Raw genomic sequence first — 18,312 nt, 5'->3', positions numbered from 1 at the left:
TAGTATAGTATATTATATTGAAGTAGTTATATCAATATATTAGATAATTTTATGTTAGATATATTACATATATTAGATAATTCTAATAATACTATATATTATATATACATAGTATATTAAAGAAAACAGTTACCTGGTGAGATTTTCAGGTAATTGTTACTTTATCCTTTATATTTTGTTCTGTTGTCTGATTTTTATTTTTTAATTTTAATTTTTTTTGAGATAGAGAAAGTGAGAGCAGGAGAGGGTCAGAGGGAGAGAGAGAGAGAGGGTGAAAGAGAGAGAGAGAGAGAGAGAGAGAGAGAGAGAGAGAGACTCTTAAGCAGGCTCCTCACCCAGTGCAGAGCCCAACATGGGGCTCCATCTCACAACTGCAAGATCATGAACTAAGCCAAAAATCAACAGTCAGATGTTCAACTTACTGAGCCACCCAGGTGCCCCTGTTGTGTGATCTTTTTAAATCATAGATGGAGAGATGAATAGACACATTCAGGGAAAAGAAAGTTGAATCGGTGAGGATACAAATGTAGAAAACCCTTTCTCAAAGTGGCATGAACAAAAGAGAACTTTATTAACTCACTTCCTCAAAATATGTGAAAGAAATATTGTTTTTGGAAAAAATTTCCAATATAATTAACACACAACTTTATATTAGTTTCAGGTGTACAATATAGTGAATCAACAATTCCATATATTACTCAGTGCTCATGAAGATAAATGTACTCTTGATCCCCTACCTGTTTCACCCATCCCCCCACCCCCACCTCCCCTCTGGTAACCGTCAGTTGGTTCTCTATAGTTAATAGTCTGTTTCTTGGATTCTCTCTTTCTCTCTCTTTTGTTTGATTTTGTTTGTTATGTTTCTTAAATTTCACATATGACTGAAATAATATGGTATTTGTCTTTCTCTGACTTATTCTACCTAGCATTATACTCTCTTGATCAATCCACATCATTGCAAATTACAAGATTTCATTCTTTTTGATGGCTGAGTAATGTTCTGTTATATATATATATATATATATATATATATATATATATATATACACATACATACCACATCTTCTTTATCCGTTCATCTATTGATGGACACTTGGTTTCCTTCTGGAAGAATTGTCTTCATTCATGTGGTCAGTCAGTCAAAAGAAATTTATTAAGTACATAATTATGTGCCTTTTAGTTTCTGAGCATATAGCAGTGAGAAAGACAGTAAACCTGCCCTCAATTATCTTATATCCTGGAGAAGTTAGAAAGAAAATAAACACATGTGTTAAATATATTTGGATGCATTTCAGGTACTAATAAGCACTACAAAGAAGCTAAATTAAGGAAATGTGGTAGAGGGTGGCAGTGGAGATTTGCTCTGGTTTGAGTATTCTGGAAAGACCTTTCAGAAAAAGGTATCATTTCAGTTGAGGTTTGAATGACAGTACAGTTCTGCAATGATATAGGAGAGTTCCAGAGGGAATAAACAACAGGGAAAAAAAACCTCGGATAGAAAATGTGGTGGGAGTGAAGTGAGTCAGCCAGGGAGCATGCAGAGTTAAAGTAGGAGAAAAAAGCAGGGCCAGGTTCTGGAAGTCTTTGGAGGGGGAGATGAAGAAGGAGAGGAAACTCAGATCTAGTTCCCCTAGCCTAACTACCTCCAAAACCTTACGGAGGTCTGGGGTGGGAAGAGTGGGTTCTGTCCCACAGGAATCCTCTCTAGTTCTCATAGAATATCACACATGGTAGTTCTTCATTCTTTATTCTTCTTTATTCTCTTGTATGCATTCAATGTACTCATTTTTTTCTCTTTAACTCCCTACCCAATTTTATGAGGTCATTCTTATACTTATTTTGTATATAAAGAAACTGTATTAGTTTCCTATTGCCGCTATAACAAGTCACCACAAACTCAGTGGTATGAAATAACATAATGCATTCTCTTACAGTTCTGGAGGTCAGAAATTGGAAATGGGTCTCACCGGGGTAAAATCAAGGTTCCAGCAGGGCTGTGTTCCTTCTGGAGGTTCTAGGAGAGAATCCATTTCTTTGTATCTAGAGTCTCCTTGCCTTTCTCAGTTCACATTTCTGCGCCTCCATAGTCACATCTCTGATGCTGAATCCTCTGCCTCCGTCTTCTAAAGACTCACAACACTGCCTACCCGGATAGTCCAGAATAACCTCTCATCTCAAGGTCTTTAATTTAATCACTTGTACAAGGCTTTTTTGTTTGTTTGTTGGCTTTTTAACCATACAAGGTAACCTAGTCATAGGTTCCAGGGAATAGGGCCTTGACACATTTGGGGAAGAGGACATTATATTGCCTACTATGAAAATTGACATTTAGTAGAGTGACTCGGCACATGTCACACTACTCTAAAGAGGCAGAATCTTTTTCAGACCCTGGCCTAGGTGTTAATTAATGTTCTTAGTGAGAAACTATAGTAAAGCACATTCTCAAGGCAGAGACACAAGGCTTTGGAGGTAATTCTGATTTATTAAGACACTAATACATGGCAGCGATCTGGCCAGTACATCAATCTAAATGTCTTTAGGAGGAGTGGCAGCATAGCTTAGCAGTTTAAGAAGTACAAAACTCAGGAGTCATATAAATCTTGTTATGATGCCCAGTTCTACCATCTACTACCTTTGGGAACTTGGTCAAGTACTTTACCCCTGTGGGTCTCAGTTTCCTCATCTGTAAAATATCTCACAAGATAATCAGACAGATTTAATGAAATAATGCCTAGACAACATAAAGTAGCATATACGTATTCAAACACGGTCATTATTACTGAGATATTCTTTCCCTTAGTTTCATAGTGACAAATTTTAAGTCAGTGTTCATTTTTCATTAACGTTGTTAAATTTAGTGTTTTGCTTTCAAGATAAGGAATCAAAGCGAACATACACAATAAGAATGATCACATTCTTCTAGTCTAATTTAGAAATAGGCTTTTCATTTTTGTAGCCTAAAAAATCACTTCATTTGCAAAGGAGTTCTTTATCAGTCCTATAAGTCATGTCAAAAAGATACTATCACAAAGTTGTTTTGTGCAACAAAAATATAATAAATTGTTCCCCATTCCTCGATCTCACATTACTTACATTACTTCAGATCTGTGAGAAAAATGACCCAGACTGTGCAACAATTCACTTATTAACTCTATGCAATGCTAATTAGGAAATTTTAGAAAGTATTCTTAGAGGTCAGGATCCTTTTCTGACTTTAGTGGTCTCCGTTTTTAAATCTCTGTGCATACTTGTCTTTGCCAAGAGCTAGAAGAACAATGATTGAAGCCTCTTTGTTCTCCTTACCATTGCCTTATCAGAAAAGAAAGTTATATTCAAAGAAATATTTAAACACGTTTTATGCTTAAAATAGCCAAGAGTAGGAAGACAAACTCTGTATTGTGTAAACTGCATTAAAACTCCATCTATCTTTACTAGTCTGCCGGTCTCAAGAGGCATATGTGGGCATGATATCAACATAGTCACGATCAGCCACTTGCCTCAAGGTAATTCAGGACACATATACAGAGCAACAAGCCGGGCTGCCTTTGGATGCTCTCTTAGTTTTTACTCTTTTTTTTATTAGTTGTAGTCACTTTCTGTATCTCCTTTACTACACTGGTGTTGACTACGTTCTGAGATTGGTTCTACTATAGTAGAAACTGTAAAGAAATCTCCTGGATTGCTTTAGTCTTTTAGTCTACTCATTCCAGACTACTGATTACTTATGCCATATTGCCTTTCAGAATGCACATCTTCTTGACTCTCAAAAACCTATACATTTAACTTTTGACTCCAGAGCACCTTTAACCGTGGAACTGATGCAGTCTTTCACTCGGCATGTCTTCTAGATTCCTGAGTCATGACGCATTTTTGACATTTGTTTCTTACATAATCCTGTTTTCCTGCCCTCCTGACCTGGTTGATTGCTGAATTCTCTTTAATATAAGAATTCATATTTTTCTTTCACATCTGTCTTCCCCTAGAATTTGGCTACCCCAGAATCACCAGTGGTCCTAGTTCTTGTGTTCAGGCACACAGTAGTCCACCAATCACAGATGAGTAGCCTGAGAACAGAGTAGCTTAGTTTTAAGTAGGTCAAGCAAGGCTATATGGACATCCAGACTCCTTACGATCGCTTGCAAAGCCCTGCACAATGTTCCCACATCCCCTTATCTCTCGGACGTCATCTCCTGTATCGTTCCCACTTGCTTACTATGCTATAGTGCACTGGTCTTCCACTCTGTTGAGGATGCCAATCTGGTTGCTGCCCTTGGACTCCTGTACATGTTTCTCTCTTGGTCTGGAAGAAAGGCTTTTCCCCCAGAATTTTCACAGCCAGTTTCGTCTTATCATTCCAGTTTCTGCTCCAATGTCATCTCCTGAGATGTCTTCTTTGACCATCCTATTTAAAGTACCCCTTCTCCCCTCTCGTTCATTTGTCCTCTGTTTCACTGTAATAATCACTATTAAAATTATTTATTTCCATGTTTATTGTTTCACTCCGGCTCCTATTGGAAAACAAGATCCTAGGGAAGGTATTTTGTATCTGTTTCTCTCACTTCTGTATTCAGGGTTGCTAGGTATTTAATAAGTATTTGTTGAATGAATAAATTGATGAATGAATTAATTAAATGGTAGTTTATGACTCAGGCTAAATTTTATACAACTATTTTCTGTCTTATTTGGTTTTTAAATTAAATCTACTTAAAGTCTTTCAGTTAATTTTGAATCCTCCAGATATTGCCTTACCTGATATTTTCTTTGATTCTACTCAAGAATGAATAAGAGTAGTAAAATGGAAATAGTGTCCCTATAAAACATTTACTTACCATGAAAGACAAAGAGATAGAAAGGAAGTTTATTTTATTTGATTAAAAATTTTTAATGTTTATTTATTTTTGAGAGAGAGAGAGAGAGAGAGAAGGAGTAGGAGAGGGGCAGAGGGAGAGGGAGACACAGAATCCGAAGCAGGCTCCAGGCTCTGAGCTGTCAGCACAGAGCCCGATGCGGGGCTCGAACTCACCGACCATGAGATCATGACCTGAGCTGAAGTCAGACGCTTAACTGACTGAGCCACCCAGGTGCCCCCAGACAGGAAGTTTAAAATAAAAACAAAATAAGTGGGCATGAATCAATTGTAACCGTCAAAGAAAGAACAAAATCAGTATAATTTATTTGAAAATATAACTAAAACTTAATTCAAAATATACATGTATTAGTTTCCTAGAGGTGCTATAACAAAATACTACAAACTGGGTGCCTTAAAACAACAGAAATTGTTCTCTCACATTTCTGGAGGCCAGAAGTCCAAGCTCCAGATGATAACAGAGTTGGTTCCTTCTGAGAGCTTTGAAGGACGATCCGTTCCGTGCCGTTCTCACAGCTTCTGCGTTGCTGGCAAACCTATACGTTCATTCTTAGCACCACATTCGCCTCCTCATCTCCCTCAACTAGCAAGTCTTTGCAAAGAGCTCATCCCCTTAACGAGATCTACCAGAATACTGTCTTTAATACTTCAATCTTCTGGCCTCTTTCATAGCACTGCCAATCCTCTCACGCTGCTCGAGTTTTCTTTTCTTTCCTTTTTGATGGCACTGATCTCTCTCCAACAGTTTGATCTCTAATAGCACATACATTATTATTTATTACTGTTGACTTTTATCTGTCGTCTCCCATTAGAATGTTGTTCCAAAATTCCAATAGAGCAAGTAGTCCTGTCTATTTTGTTCATTCAGTAAATACGTGGATTAAATGAATGAATGAATTTGCTTTTCAAATTGATGCAACCTTTGGGAAATCATTATATGGCTGTATGAAATAAAAACCTTACACATGTCCATATCCTTTGAGAATTTCTACTTCTTAGGAATAATCCTAAAGAGGTAAAATGAAATGCAGAGTAGGGTCTGTAGAGAAAGATTTATAGCACAGTTGATTATACTTGTGAAAACTTGAAAACAAATCCTAATATTCGGCAAATGCTATGTAAATTATACTTGAAATAATACACAGGCACAAAAACTATTTTGTGTTTGGAATGACATAATGACATGGATATCATTAGATTAAATATCTTCTTACCTACAATGTGAAAAATAACATAACAAGATAAGCAATTGAATATTCCAGTGGCTCCCAAATGCATTTATTCACTAAAAAGTTATTTACTTGACACTTTTCTATATGTACTGGCAATGTGGCAGTGGATGAAACAGACAAAATATCCTATCACGGGTCCATATTCTAGTATGATAAGGCAGTCATAAACAAATCAATATGGTATAGCATCAGATGTGATAAGTGCTGCTATGAAGAACTAAGAACTCTTAAGGGTAGAGAGTGATAGGAAGTGCTATTTCAGATAGGATGGACAGAGAAGGCCTCTGAGGAGGTGATATTTGAGATTTGAGCAGCAACCAAAATAAACTTGGGGAGGGTGATACAAACATCTAGAAGAAGAGCAATCCAGGCTGAGGGACCAGCAAGTGCAAAAACTAGGATGAAAACAAGCTTGGCAAGTTGAAGGAGACACTGGGTTAGGAAGGAAAGAAGAAAGTTTCTGTAGCTGGAGCAGAGAGATCAAGGTAGAAAGTGGTAGGAAGTAAGTTTGGAAAGATAAACAGGGTCAGATCAAGAACAATTTTGTAGGCCATGGAGAAGAGTTTTTGCATTTCATTGTACTTGTAATGAGCATTCAAGAGACGGCTTTATTTAAAAGAGTAAAATGAACCAGCTTATGATTTAAAAGAGTAACTTTGAGGGGCACCTGGAGGGCTCAGTTGGTTAAGTGTCTGGCTCCTGGTTTCTGCTCAGGTCATGATCTCATGGCTTCATGGTTCGAGCCTCGCATCGGGCTCTGCCCTGGCAGTGTGGAGCCTGCTTGGGATGATCTCTCTCCCTCTCTCTCTGCCCCTCCACCACTTGTGCTGTCTCTTTCAAAATAAATAAATAAACCTAAAAAAATAAAATAGGGGCGCCTGGGTGGCTCAATCGGTTGAGTGACCGACTTCGGCTCAGGTCATGATCTCACGGTTTGTGAGTTCGAGCCCCGTGTCGGGCTCTGTGCTGACAGCTCAGAGCCTGGAGCCTGCTTCGGATTACTGGGCTTCCTCTCTCTCTGCCCCTCCCCCACTCATGCTCTCTCTCAGGTGTCTCAGAAATAAACATTTAAAAAATTTAAAAAATAAAAAAAATAAAAAATAAAATAGAAACTTCAACATCTAGGTTGAAAATGGACAAATTCACAGCAAAAGAACCAGAATGACTAATTTATGATGTTGCCTAATATAGTCAAGAAGTGATGCTGGCTTGGATAGGGGTAGTATTAGTGAAAGATTATGGTAAATAACAAGATTTGGAGATAATAACAACACGAATTGGTGATGTATTGGATGTAGGAATTGAGTTGAAAAAGGTAATCAAAGTTCAATTTCTCTTTGGGTCTGAGCATCAGAGTAAATAATTGTTCCATTTCCAACTAATAGAAGCAATAAGAAAGGAGAAAGGCAGGTTTACTGTTGGGGGGGAGGCAATAATGGTGTTCTATTTCAGAGAATTGTAAGAAATCTCTTAGTCATCCAAGTGTATATGTCAAATAGGTAATTCAATATAGATAATCTAGATTTAAGGGGCTGCATCTGGGCTAGATTTATAAATTTGGAAGTCATCAGTATAGAGGTGGCACTTCAAGCTGAGAGACTGGATGAGATAGATCATCACTATAGATGGAAAAATGCCTGATGACTAAGCCCTGGTTTCCCTAACATTTGGAGGGTAACCCCAAAAAGACATAGAAGAATCCCGAGTAGGGTCTGAAGAAAATCAAGAGGATAGGGTATCTTGGAAACAAAGTGAAAAAAAAAGCAATTTAGTTCTAGCTAATGCAATAAAACAAGTAAAGGAAATACAAGATATACAGTTCGGAAAGGAACAAACTGTTCACAGAAGACAGGGCCATTTATGTAGGAAATTCAAAAGAATCAACAAAGACCTCCTAGAACTAAAAATTGATTATGGTAAGGTTACAGGATATAGATGTCAATGACTTACTTTCCTATATACCACCAATATACAAGTGTAATTTGAAACTAAAAACATAATACTATTTTCATTATGAGCACTTAAGTGTAAATCTAACAAAATATGTATAAGATCTATGAGAAAACTAAAATAATTAAATCAAAGAAGAACTAAATAAATGGAGAGCTATTGCATGTTCACAAATAAGAAGTCTCAAAATTGTCAAGATGTCAGTTCTTTCCAACGTGATCTATAGATTCAGGGCAATCCTAATCAAAACCCCAGAAATGTATTTTGTGAATAGGGACAAACTGATTCTAAAGTTTATAAGAAGAAGCAAAAGACACAGAATAGTCAGCACAATATTGAAGGAGAAGAACAAAGTTGGAGGACTGACATGATCTGAGTTCAAGACTTACTATAAAGTTGCTGTAATAAAGATGAAGTGGTATTGCTGAAAAAATAGACAAATAGGTAAGTGGAACAGAATAGAGAACCCAGAAATAAACCCACATGAATACAGCCAACTGATCTTTGACAAAGGAGCAAAGGCAAGCCAATGGTGCAAAGAGAGTCTTTTCAAAAAGTGGCACTGAAACAATGGAACGTTCACATGTTAAAAAAACAAATGAAACTGGACACATACCTTATACCTTTAACAAAAATAAATTCAGAACGGATCATAGACCTAAATGTAAAAAAAAAAAAAAAATCCAAACAAAAAACCTAAGTAATTCCTAGAAGATAACAGGAGAAAACCTAGATGACCTTAGGGATAGCAATGACTTTTTTGGATACAATACCAGGCACCCGGTCTATGAAAGAAATAATTTGATAAGCTGAACTTCATTAAAATTATAAACTTCTCTGCAAAAGACACTGTCAAGAGAATGAGAAGACAAGATGTATAATTACAAGTATATGACATTCTGCAAAAGGCAAAACTATGGAGACAGTAAAAAGTTTATGGTTGCCAAGGGGTTGTCTCTGTCTCTCCCTCTCTGTCTCTGTCTCTCTGTCTCTCAAAAATAAATAAACACTAAAAATGTACAAGTTTTTGTGTGAACATATGTTTTAAATATTCTGGAGTACTTACCTAGAAGTAAAATTGCTGGGTCTCAGGGCAACCTTGTGCTCAGTTTTTCTAAGGAACTTCTAAACTGTTTTTACAAAGGGGCTGTGCAATTTTACAACCCCACCAGCAGTATATATCAGCATTCCAATTTTATCACATCTTCCCCAACCCTTGTTTTTATAATAGCCAGCCTAGAGGTTGTGAGCGGTATCTCATTGGGAGCAGTTCTCTTTTGATTGATCATATTTTCCCAGTGAAATTAGGAAGCAGTGTCATCAGCTGAGAGAGAAGGGGGAGGAGTTATTTGAGGGGTGAGGACAGATGAGAAGGCATGAAATGGAATTATCTGGCAGCGAGAGAGAAACTGATTAGGGATAAGCAATGTCAAGGGCTCAGTTGAAGCATGTGGCCATGTATTTTAAAAAAGACTGGTCAATATTTTTCCTATTTTTTTCTCCTTTCCTAGTCAATTCACTGCTTGTAGACAGCCATGGTGATAATGACTGTCAAGATAAAATTTTCACAAGTCTATAACAAACTAAGAAAAATAAGAACAATATTGATAGTTCCTTATAAGGCTTTATTCAACTGGAATGGCTATTTTATTCTGAGATTATATCATTTCTACACTATAGTGTTAAAATATCCTTTTACAATATGATGGTGATGGGAGATAATAGATTTTTTTATCACTGTTGATGGCCTAATGTTTTGTTTCGGTTTTGGCATTACCCTGCACATGAAAAGTTGGTAATTTTATGCTGTGCCTCTACTTTTTTAAATTGTCTGGGAAGTCCTAAGTCATAAATCACAAATATATCTAATATTACACTGGCTATGTTTAAAAAAGAACAGAATAACAACTGGATAAAAATACAGTAAAATTTAACAGGGGTTATCGCTGAGTGCTGGTTTATGGGCGATTTTTATTTTCTTCTCCATACTTTAATGTGCAATCATAATGTTTCTATAAATACCATGTTTTATAAACAACCACAAGTTTTTTTTTTTAAGAATCAAGAGAAGTTCAAAAACTTTAAAGGTATAACACATTATGAAAAAAAGAATACATATTTTTAATGTTTTAATGTTTATTTATTTTCGAGAGAGAGAGAGAGAGAGAGAGAGAGAGAGAGACAGAGACCGAGCACAGGCGGGGGAGGGGCAGAGAGAGAGGGAGACACAGAATCCGCAGCAGGCTCCAGGCTCTGAGCTGTCAGCACAGAGCCCGACGCAGGGCTCAAACTCATGAACCCTGAGATCGTGACCTGAGCTGAAGTCAGATGCTTAACCTAACTGAGCCACCCAGGCACCCCAAAATGAATAAAGATTTTAACTGAAAAGTTTGCTTTAAAGTCCCATCTCCTTCTCTAAAATTTAATATATAATAGCATCTGATTTTTCTCTCGTACTCCTACTATAGCCAAAAATTGAGTCTGCTTTATACACCACTTAATTCTCTAGTGTCTTAAGGTTCATTTAGATTTAATGGTTATCCTGCTGCTAGAATAGTGCGTGCTGACTCGAGAATACACTAGTGATGGTGACCTTCAAAAGGTTTTCTGCAAAAAAACCACAATCCCCCCACTGTATATAAGCACCGTTGCAAACATTTTAACAAAGACACGTTGCTGCCAAAACCAAAGAAAGGTTATCAGCAGCTAGCAAATGGTATTCTGAGAGAGCTGCCATAATTAAAATAATCTTTCAAGACTCTAAAGTCTCGAGTAAAATAAGGTTGAACCGCGGGAAAGGAAAATTCAAGAATTAGACATGCCAGCTGAAACAACAGCCACTTTATTCAGTTAGTCTTGATCTTCTAGAGACGTATCCTCATCCTTACTCACTGGGGTGACCAATTAAAAAATTCCTGTTGGATAGCCCATAGGGAGGCATATAGTTCTTTAAGTTACTATGGCCAATGAAGACACAATCTAAGAGTTTGGGAGGCAAGGGTCAGCGAAATATTCTACAAATGAAAAGGTACTCTAGTCAATGGTTTTCTAATCCCAAGGTGGAAAATACCTACAGAGAGATGACAATCACCATCCTCAACAAAATAAATGAGATATGACCTGAGAAGAAAGTTGAGGTCGATAAACTTAATTTTCAATCTCAATTAGAACGACCCTATCATTGTCTCATTCAATGCTTTATTAAGTGTTTAAAATAATCACCCAGCTCAATGGTCTTGGACAATTAATGCTTAAAAATTATGTGCTGACTTCTAACTCGCCATCCTGCATATAGTGTAAGTATTTTCCTCTATGCTCTTTCCCTCAGTCCTCATGCCCAGTTGGTTGCCAGGTTCTGATGATTAAATCTATGTGATGTGGCTCATGAATCCATCCCTTCCATTTTATTACATCTGCTTCAGTTCAAATGCTTATCATACTTCTATAAGAATGTATCAACCAGATGATTCTCTATTTCTTCTATCTTTCCAAAACAGTCTATCCGACATATTATTAATCCTCCTTCTACAGAAGGGACTTTATTCTCATGGAAAGCCAAATCTGCATATGCTCTGGAAGCCATTTCCTCTCAATTCCCCAGTGAGTCAGTTTCTGTAAGTTACCGCATCTTCCTGTTGAACATCTTCTCTACAGGGTTATTGATGTCAGCCTGTTAACATGCTCAAGTAACCACTGCTTAAACAGAAGCTCTCCCTTGACCTAACAATCACCTTTAGATACTATTCCATTTCTTTACTTCCCTCCATAGCAATATTTTTCTAAGGAGTCATCTGAACTTTCTATCACAACTTTCTCACTTCCTATTTGCTCTTTCACAACTGCAACTATGTTTCCAGTATAGTCACTCCGCTAGCAGTGTTTTCTGTAAATTTTACAAACAACCTCCATTCTTTTGGAGTAGGCAACAGAAGAAAGTCACCATGGCTCCCACTCACCCTGTTTTCCTCCTACCTTACTGCCCATTGTTTCCCCATGTCCATTCATAGTTTCTTGCACCTCACTTGGAAATTTGGAATTCCTTCTGATTCAATCCTGACTCTCTTCTTTTTTCTGCACATTGATCACTGATCTCATCGATTGCCATGCCTTTCAATGCTACCTACTTAACAATTATTTTCAGATTTATTTCTGGAGTGCTGACCTCTCATTTGAGCTTGAGACTCATCCAAAAGTTTACCTGACATCTATTCTTGGATATCTCATAGGTATTTCAAACCTAATATTTACAAAATTGAAATCTTGGTCTTCATCTTAAAACCTTCCATTACTTTCCTAGTAGATGATGCAACCATCCATTCTCAGTTATTCCATTTTCTCTATCATATACAATTAAATCTATCATCCCCAAATAAATCTATCATCCAGTTATATATACCATTTTGTATAGCTCTTGCTCTGCACCAAGCGATCAATGTTTCTTATCTGGATCACTGAAGTAGCCCGTGTATATATCTTCAGCCTTGACTTCTCTTCTGAGAGCAAGTACCAAATATCACAGGAAACTTGGGCTGCTCATTGCCATTTTAAGGTGGAACCATAGACTTTAAATAACAACATATCCCGGCACCTGCAAAAATTGATCATCTTACACAAATTAGATTTATATGCCTTTAAGGAACATAGCAAAAGTATTTACCAAATTACCCCTACTAGGTACATATTTGCGAGCAACTTGTAATTTTGTCTGGCAAGAGAAAACAGTGAATAGCCACAATCCTCAGAAGACAAGTAGTATTCTTAGTGCTTTAAGAACTGCTACTTATGAGCTAATACTTGTATGAGAACTGAGACTAAGTCTACACCACGACGTGTGTGCTCACTGTAAGATAATTAATTTTCAAACTGACTGGATTTTTATTTAGACTTCTTATGCTGGATCACAGAAATCTTCATCTTTTAATCTGTAATTTTTTAAATTTTTTTTTCAACGTTTATTTATTTTTGGGACAGAGAGAGACAGAGCATGAATGGGGGAGGGGCAGAGAGAGAGGGAGACACAGAATCGGAAACAGGCTCCAGGCTCCGAGCCATCAGCCCAGAGCCCGGCGCGGGGCTCGAACTCAAGGACCGCGAGATCGTGACCTGGCTGAAGTCGGATGCTTAACCGACTGCGCCACCCAGGCGCCCCTAATCTGTAATTTTTTAAATAAAAATTTAATTTTGAGATAGTTGTAGATTCACATAGAGCTATAAGAAATAATGCAGACAGATAATGGGTACCCTCCAAAAGTAACATCTTCCAAAACTGTGGTACAATATCACGGCCAGGATACTGACATTAATGCAGTCAAGATTAACAGAACATTTTCATTACCATAAAGATCTCTCATTCTGTCCTTTTATAGTCAAACCCACTTCCCTCCTGCCCTCATCCCTCCTTAATCCATGACAATAATGAATCTGATCTCCATTTCTATAATTTTGACATTTCAAGAATGCCATATAAATTAAATTATATAGTAAGTAGCCTTTGTCATTGGCTTTATTTCATTCAGTATTATTTTCTGGAGATACATCGAGTTTCCTGCACGTATCAGTAGTTCCCTCTTTTTTTATTGCTGAAGAATACTCTAACATATGGACTCACCATAGTTTGTTTGACCATTTACCCACTGAGGGACATTTCATTGCTTCCCGTTTCTGGCTATTGTAAAGAAAACTTCTATGAACATCCATGTACAAGTTTTTTTGTGTGTGTGGAAACATAATTCTTTATTTTTCTAGAATAAATGCTTAAGGGTACAATTGCTGGGTCAAATAGTAGTTGCCTGTTTAGTTTTTGTTATGTTTTGTTTTGTTTGAAAAGCTGCCAAACTGTTTTCCAAATACCATCTCACTTTCCCACCAGGAATGTATGAATGGTGAGGTTTTTTTCCACATTCTCTCCAGCTTTTGGTGTTGTCATTCTTCTTAATTTGAACCATTCTGATAGATGTGTGATGATATCTTATGTGGTTTTGTCTTTCCCTAATGGCGAATGATGTTGAACATGTTTTTACGTGCCTATTTGCCATCTGTACTTTTCTCTGTAATTTTGCATTTTCAACCGTCCTATGAACAAACTGAGCTTTGGCATATGTCTAGACCTTGAATTTTGATTATGATTTTGGAGGAATTCGTAAGGTGTCTGAAAGGCATGGCTGGTTTGTATTTAGATCTTTCACTGCTGAGCTGTAATGACATTCTCTTAAGTCCTTCAGTAGATACTACCTCAGTCAATTAAGCTTAGAAAACCTTCATATAGGAAAAGTCAGCCCCAAACATTATGTATGTAGAAAGTAATTCAAATATTCTTTGCAAAAATTTTTCTGCCTGGAAAATAACCTAATTGGATTGTCATGAGGCTAAACTAATAGCAGATTTTGAGGCTGTTCAATGGAAATGGTTTCAAATAACAGGAAACCAGTGACAGTTCAAAATAGACACAGAAAATAGGGGGGAAATTGTATCTATGAATATGGTAGCTCAACGATAGCTCGTAGGAAAGTTACTAGCAAATGCAAGATAGCTGAGAAATTGATCTTTTGTTTGTGGGTGGTTAATGCTTTTGCCTTCATAGGGGAGGCTGAATGAATAGTATGCTTTCAGTAAATGCAGACTCATCAGATCGCATCCTCACTACGCTGCTGCTGTTGATCTACTATAAAATAGTGATAGAAGAGAGAAGACAAAGTAAAAGACTTCATCTACTTCAAAATTCAAAAAGGAGCCTTATGGATCCTCTCTTTTCTAATCTGCTGCCCAATTTATATTTTCTAAATCTCATTCCAATTTGTCTATACAGGAATTCTCCCTTAATTTTCCCTCCAGAACACCACAGCACTACAGAATTCCTGAAAGTGAATGAATTCAGCAGTAGTAAGGATTGTAGTCCATTATTTACAATCAAGTTTCTTTTAAAAATTTTTTTAATGTTTATTTTTGAGAGAGAGAGGGAGATAGACAGAGTGCAAATGGGGGAGAGGCAGAGAGAGAGAGGGAGACACAGAATCTGAAGCAGGCTCCAGGCTCTGAGCTGTCAGCACAGAGCTCACCACGGGGCTCGAGCCCACAAACTGTGAGATCATGGCCTAAGCTGAAGTCAGACTCTTAACCAACTCTGACACCCAGGAACCCCCCTCAAGTCTCTTTTTTAAACAAAAGTGTGCAAAAAAAGTGCATATTAGCCCCAGAATTAAGTAAAACTTTTTTCTTTTCTTTCTTCTCTTCTTCTTCTTCTTCTTCTTCTTTCTTCTTTCTTCTTTCTTCTTTCTTCTTTCTTCTTCTTCTTCTTTTTTAACCAAGCCTTGACTACTGTGTTCTATGCAGTTAAATAGGATTTGTGGGAGTTGTGTCTAAAAACCTCACTGTTGGAACACTAGATGCTAGGTGAACAGTTCAGGGTTAGACTTCTTTTTATCATGTGCATTCAGTTACATGTAACAGTAAGGTCAGCTACCGTTCAATGAATGATCTACTCCGTGACAGCACTGTGGTAAGGAGTTTTCAGACCACTCATTTAATGCTCACCTCCATCTTGTGAGATAGATATTTTTACTGCAGTTTTACATATGAGAAAAACAGTGCTCTAAGAGAGAAGTCATGTGTCTGGGGTGACACAGTTAGGAAGTGATACAACTGGGCTTCTCTGTCTCCAAGTCCATACTTTACACAACTGCTCTGATTTATGACGAGTAGCCATCACAACAAATTCTCTGAGTGCTAGAAATGGGGGTGTGACTCGGGGTGCAGATTGAAACATAAAAGGAACTTTGAAGTCACTGAGCAGTCAATTCCCAGTGGCTATCCCACAGAAAATTACAAACTAAATCTCTTATCTCCCTGACAACCATCCCTATGATATTTCCTCCTGGATTTGTTGATATGTGTCTTGGGGGAAAAAAAAAAACCCTTTTTTTTCTAAGACTGGAGAAATCCAAATATATGTAGGATGGTTAATACTCCATCAAGACACAAACACATACACACACACACACACACACACACATTTGCACAAACAATACAAACATACCTCGTATTTTCCTCACAGAAGTTGTCTCCCCCCCACCACCCACTTAAACAATGATCGTCTATTTTGAAAACAAGGTGTGGGTGTGGTGTCGGATAAACACATGCTCAGGGGACACGACATCTTCCTGGAGAGCCATCATCTGAAAATACCAGCAAGAAAGTCTGTGGGTCTGTCTTAGAATGAGAAAAAGGGTATAGAAAATGGACTCCGCCTACCTTTTCAAAGAAACAATAATAATAATAATAATAGATTCTTATTGAAGGTCTACTATGTATCAGGCACTGATCTAATATCTATATATGGATTAAGTCATTTAATCCTCACAACTCCATGGAGCGGGTTCTTATGATGTCTTCAGAGGTCCACAAGATATCAGGTATTGATACTGGTTGTTCATGTAAAGAACAAAATTATATTTGCTTCTAAAACAAAGTGGGGCTAGAGAGGAAACACATAACCTGTTATATGCAAATATTGGAGTATGTTTAAAGGAAAAAGAAATAGTTTTTAGATGACCTGCTTTTGCTCTAGTGTTTCAACAGATGAAATACAGGGTTATTACATTTTCTTTAAACCACTTACAGTAAATTAAGATAACAAGAGCCGGCCTTTTGAACTGAACTGTATATATTCCTCTTTGTCCTAAGTATGGTGAATTTACTTTTGGAAGTGAAAATTGGGACGTGTGGTCTAACAAATCCAAGCTTATTTGTACAAACATAAAGAAAAAAATCTACTTGAATTTAACGTCTTGGAACATTTAAGCAGTGTAAAAAAAAAATTTTTTTAACCAGTGTAGTTCTGGTGCCTATGTAGTGGAGAAACTTACGAAGCAGATTTTCAGGGTTTTGACAATTCATCTAGATTTATGATTTTTCCGTAATGAGGCCTCTGAAAGGACCCTCCGCCATAATGAAGATGATGATAAACCCATCACAGAAGGAAGAGGGAATGGAAGATTTAGATGAGTTAATATGTTCCAAGAATTGAATGTCCTAAATGCCTATATATTTTCACAAGTGTGCTAACATGTTGCTGAGCTATGTTACTGAATATGGAAAGTCACAAGAATCTAATATCATCTGACACCATACTATACAGTTTACATGAGTTATCTCATTGAATCCTCTTAGGGCCAATGTAATCCCTTCTTAGAGGAATGTAATCATCTTTATTTTCCACATAAGGGGAACCGAGGCTCTAAATATGAGTCAGGTCCCGCTGTAACAAAGGGGGGAGATTCAGGGTTTTGGCAAAAAGGAACTTACTGTCTCAGAGTACAACTAGGTACCACTGGTAAGTATGTGCATAGATTGACTTCAGAGAAGTCCATCATATTCCTGGGTTGGATTAGATCATCTTCTCAAATGCTTTTCTAAGTTCCTGTGTGCTTAGTTCTTATCAAAACTGTAATTAATCACATATTTTAATACTCACCCTCCCCCGCTAGACTAGCCTATCAGTTCTACACAAGTGGGACTTTTTCTGTCTCGCTCATTTCTGCACCTCTAGCACTCAGGACAGTTCTGGGCATGTCGTTGAAACTCAATAAATATTTGCTGAATGAATGAATGGGAACAGTAGATGGAGTCTCAGATGGAGGTGAAAGGAGAAGCAATTATGTAGACATTGCCCGTCATTTTTGCCTTAAAAAACAGAATGGGTGATGGGTATTAAGGAGGGCACTTGTGATAAGCGCTGGGTGTTGTGTGTGAGTGATGAATCACAAAATTCTACTACTGAAACTATTATTACACTATATGTTAACTAACTGGAATTTAAATAAAAACTTGAAAAAGAAAAACCAACCAAACAACAACAACAACAATAAAACAAAAACAGAACTCATCAGGTCCCCGCTAACTGCCCCAACCATCATCACTACTCACCCAAACAGCTGCAACTCCTGGGTTCCTATCTCATTAAATGACACTGCTATCCAACCAGTCACTTGAACCAGTAACTCCAAAAACATACATGACTTTTCCTTTAAATCTCATAATGAATCATTTGCCAACTTGTCTCAGATCTACCCATCCTTCAACATCAAATCCCAATACCATCTCGTCTATGAAGCTTTCTTTATATATGAACACAGAAAAATAAATGCTTCTTAGTTTTCAATTCCCATGATCTATGGTACCTCTTCCACAACATGTATTGCTTGTACCTGATATTACTAATTTTATAGGTGTGTGACAGTGTATCTATGTATCTAATCTATCTATGTA

The sequence above is a fragment of the Prionailurus bengalensis genome, chromosome X, assembly GCF_016509475.1.
Source record: "Prionailurus bengalensis isolate Pbe53 chromosome X, Fcat_Pben_1.1_paternal_pri, whole genome shotgun sequence".
Taxonomy (NCBI): domain Eukaryota; kingdom Metazoa; phylum Chordata; class Mammalia; order Carnivora; family Felidae; genus Prionailurus; species Prionailurus bengalensis.
The sequence above is the reverse complement of the archived record's forward strand: the minus strand, read 5'-3'. Positions refer to the sequence as shown.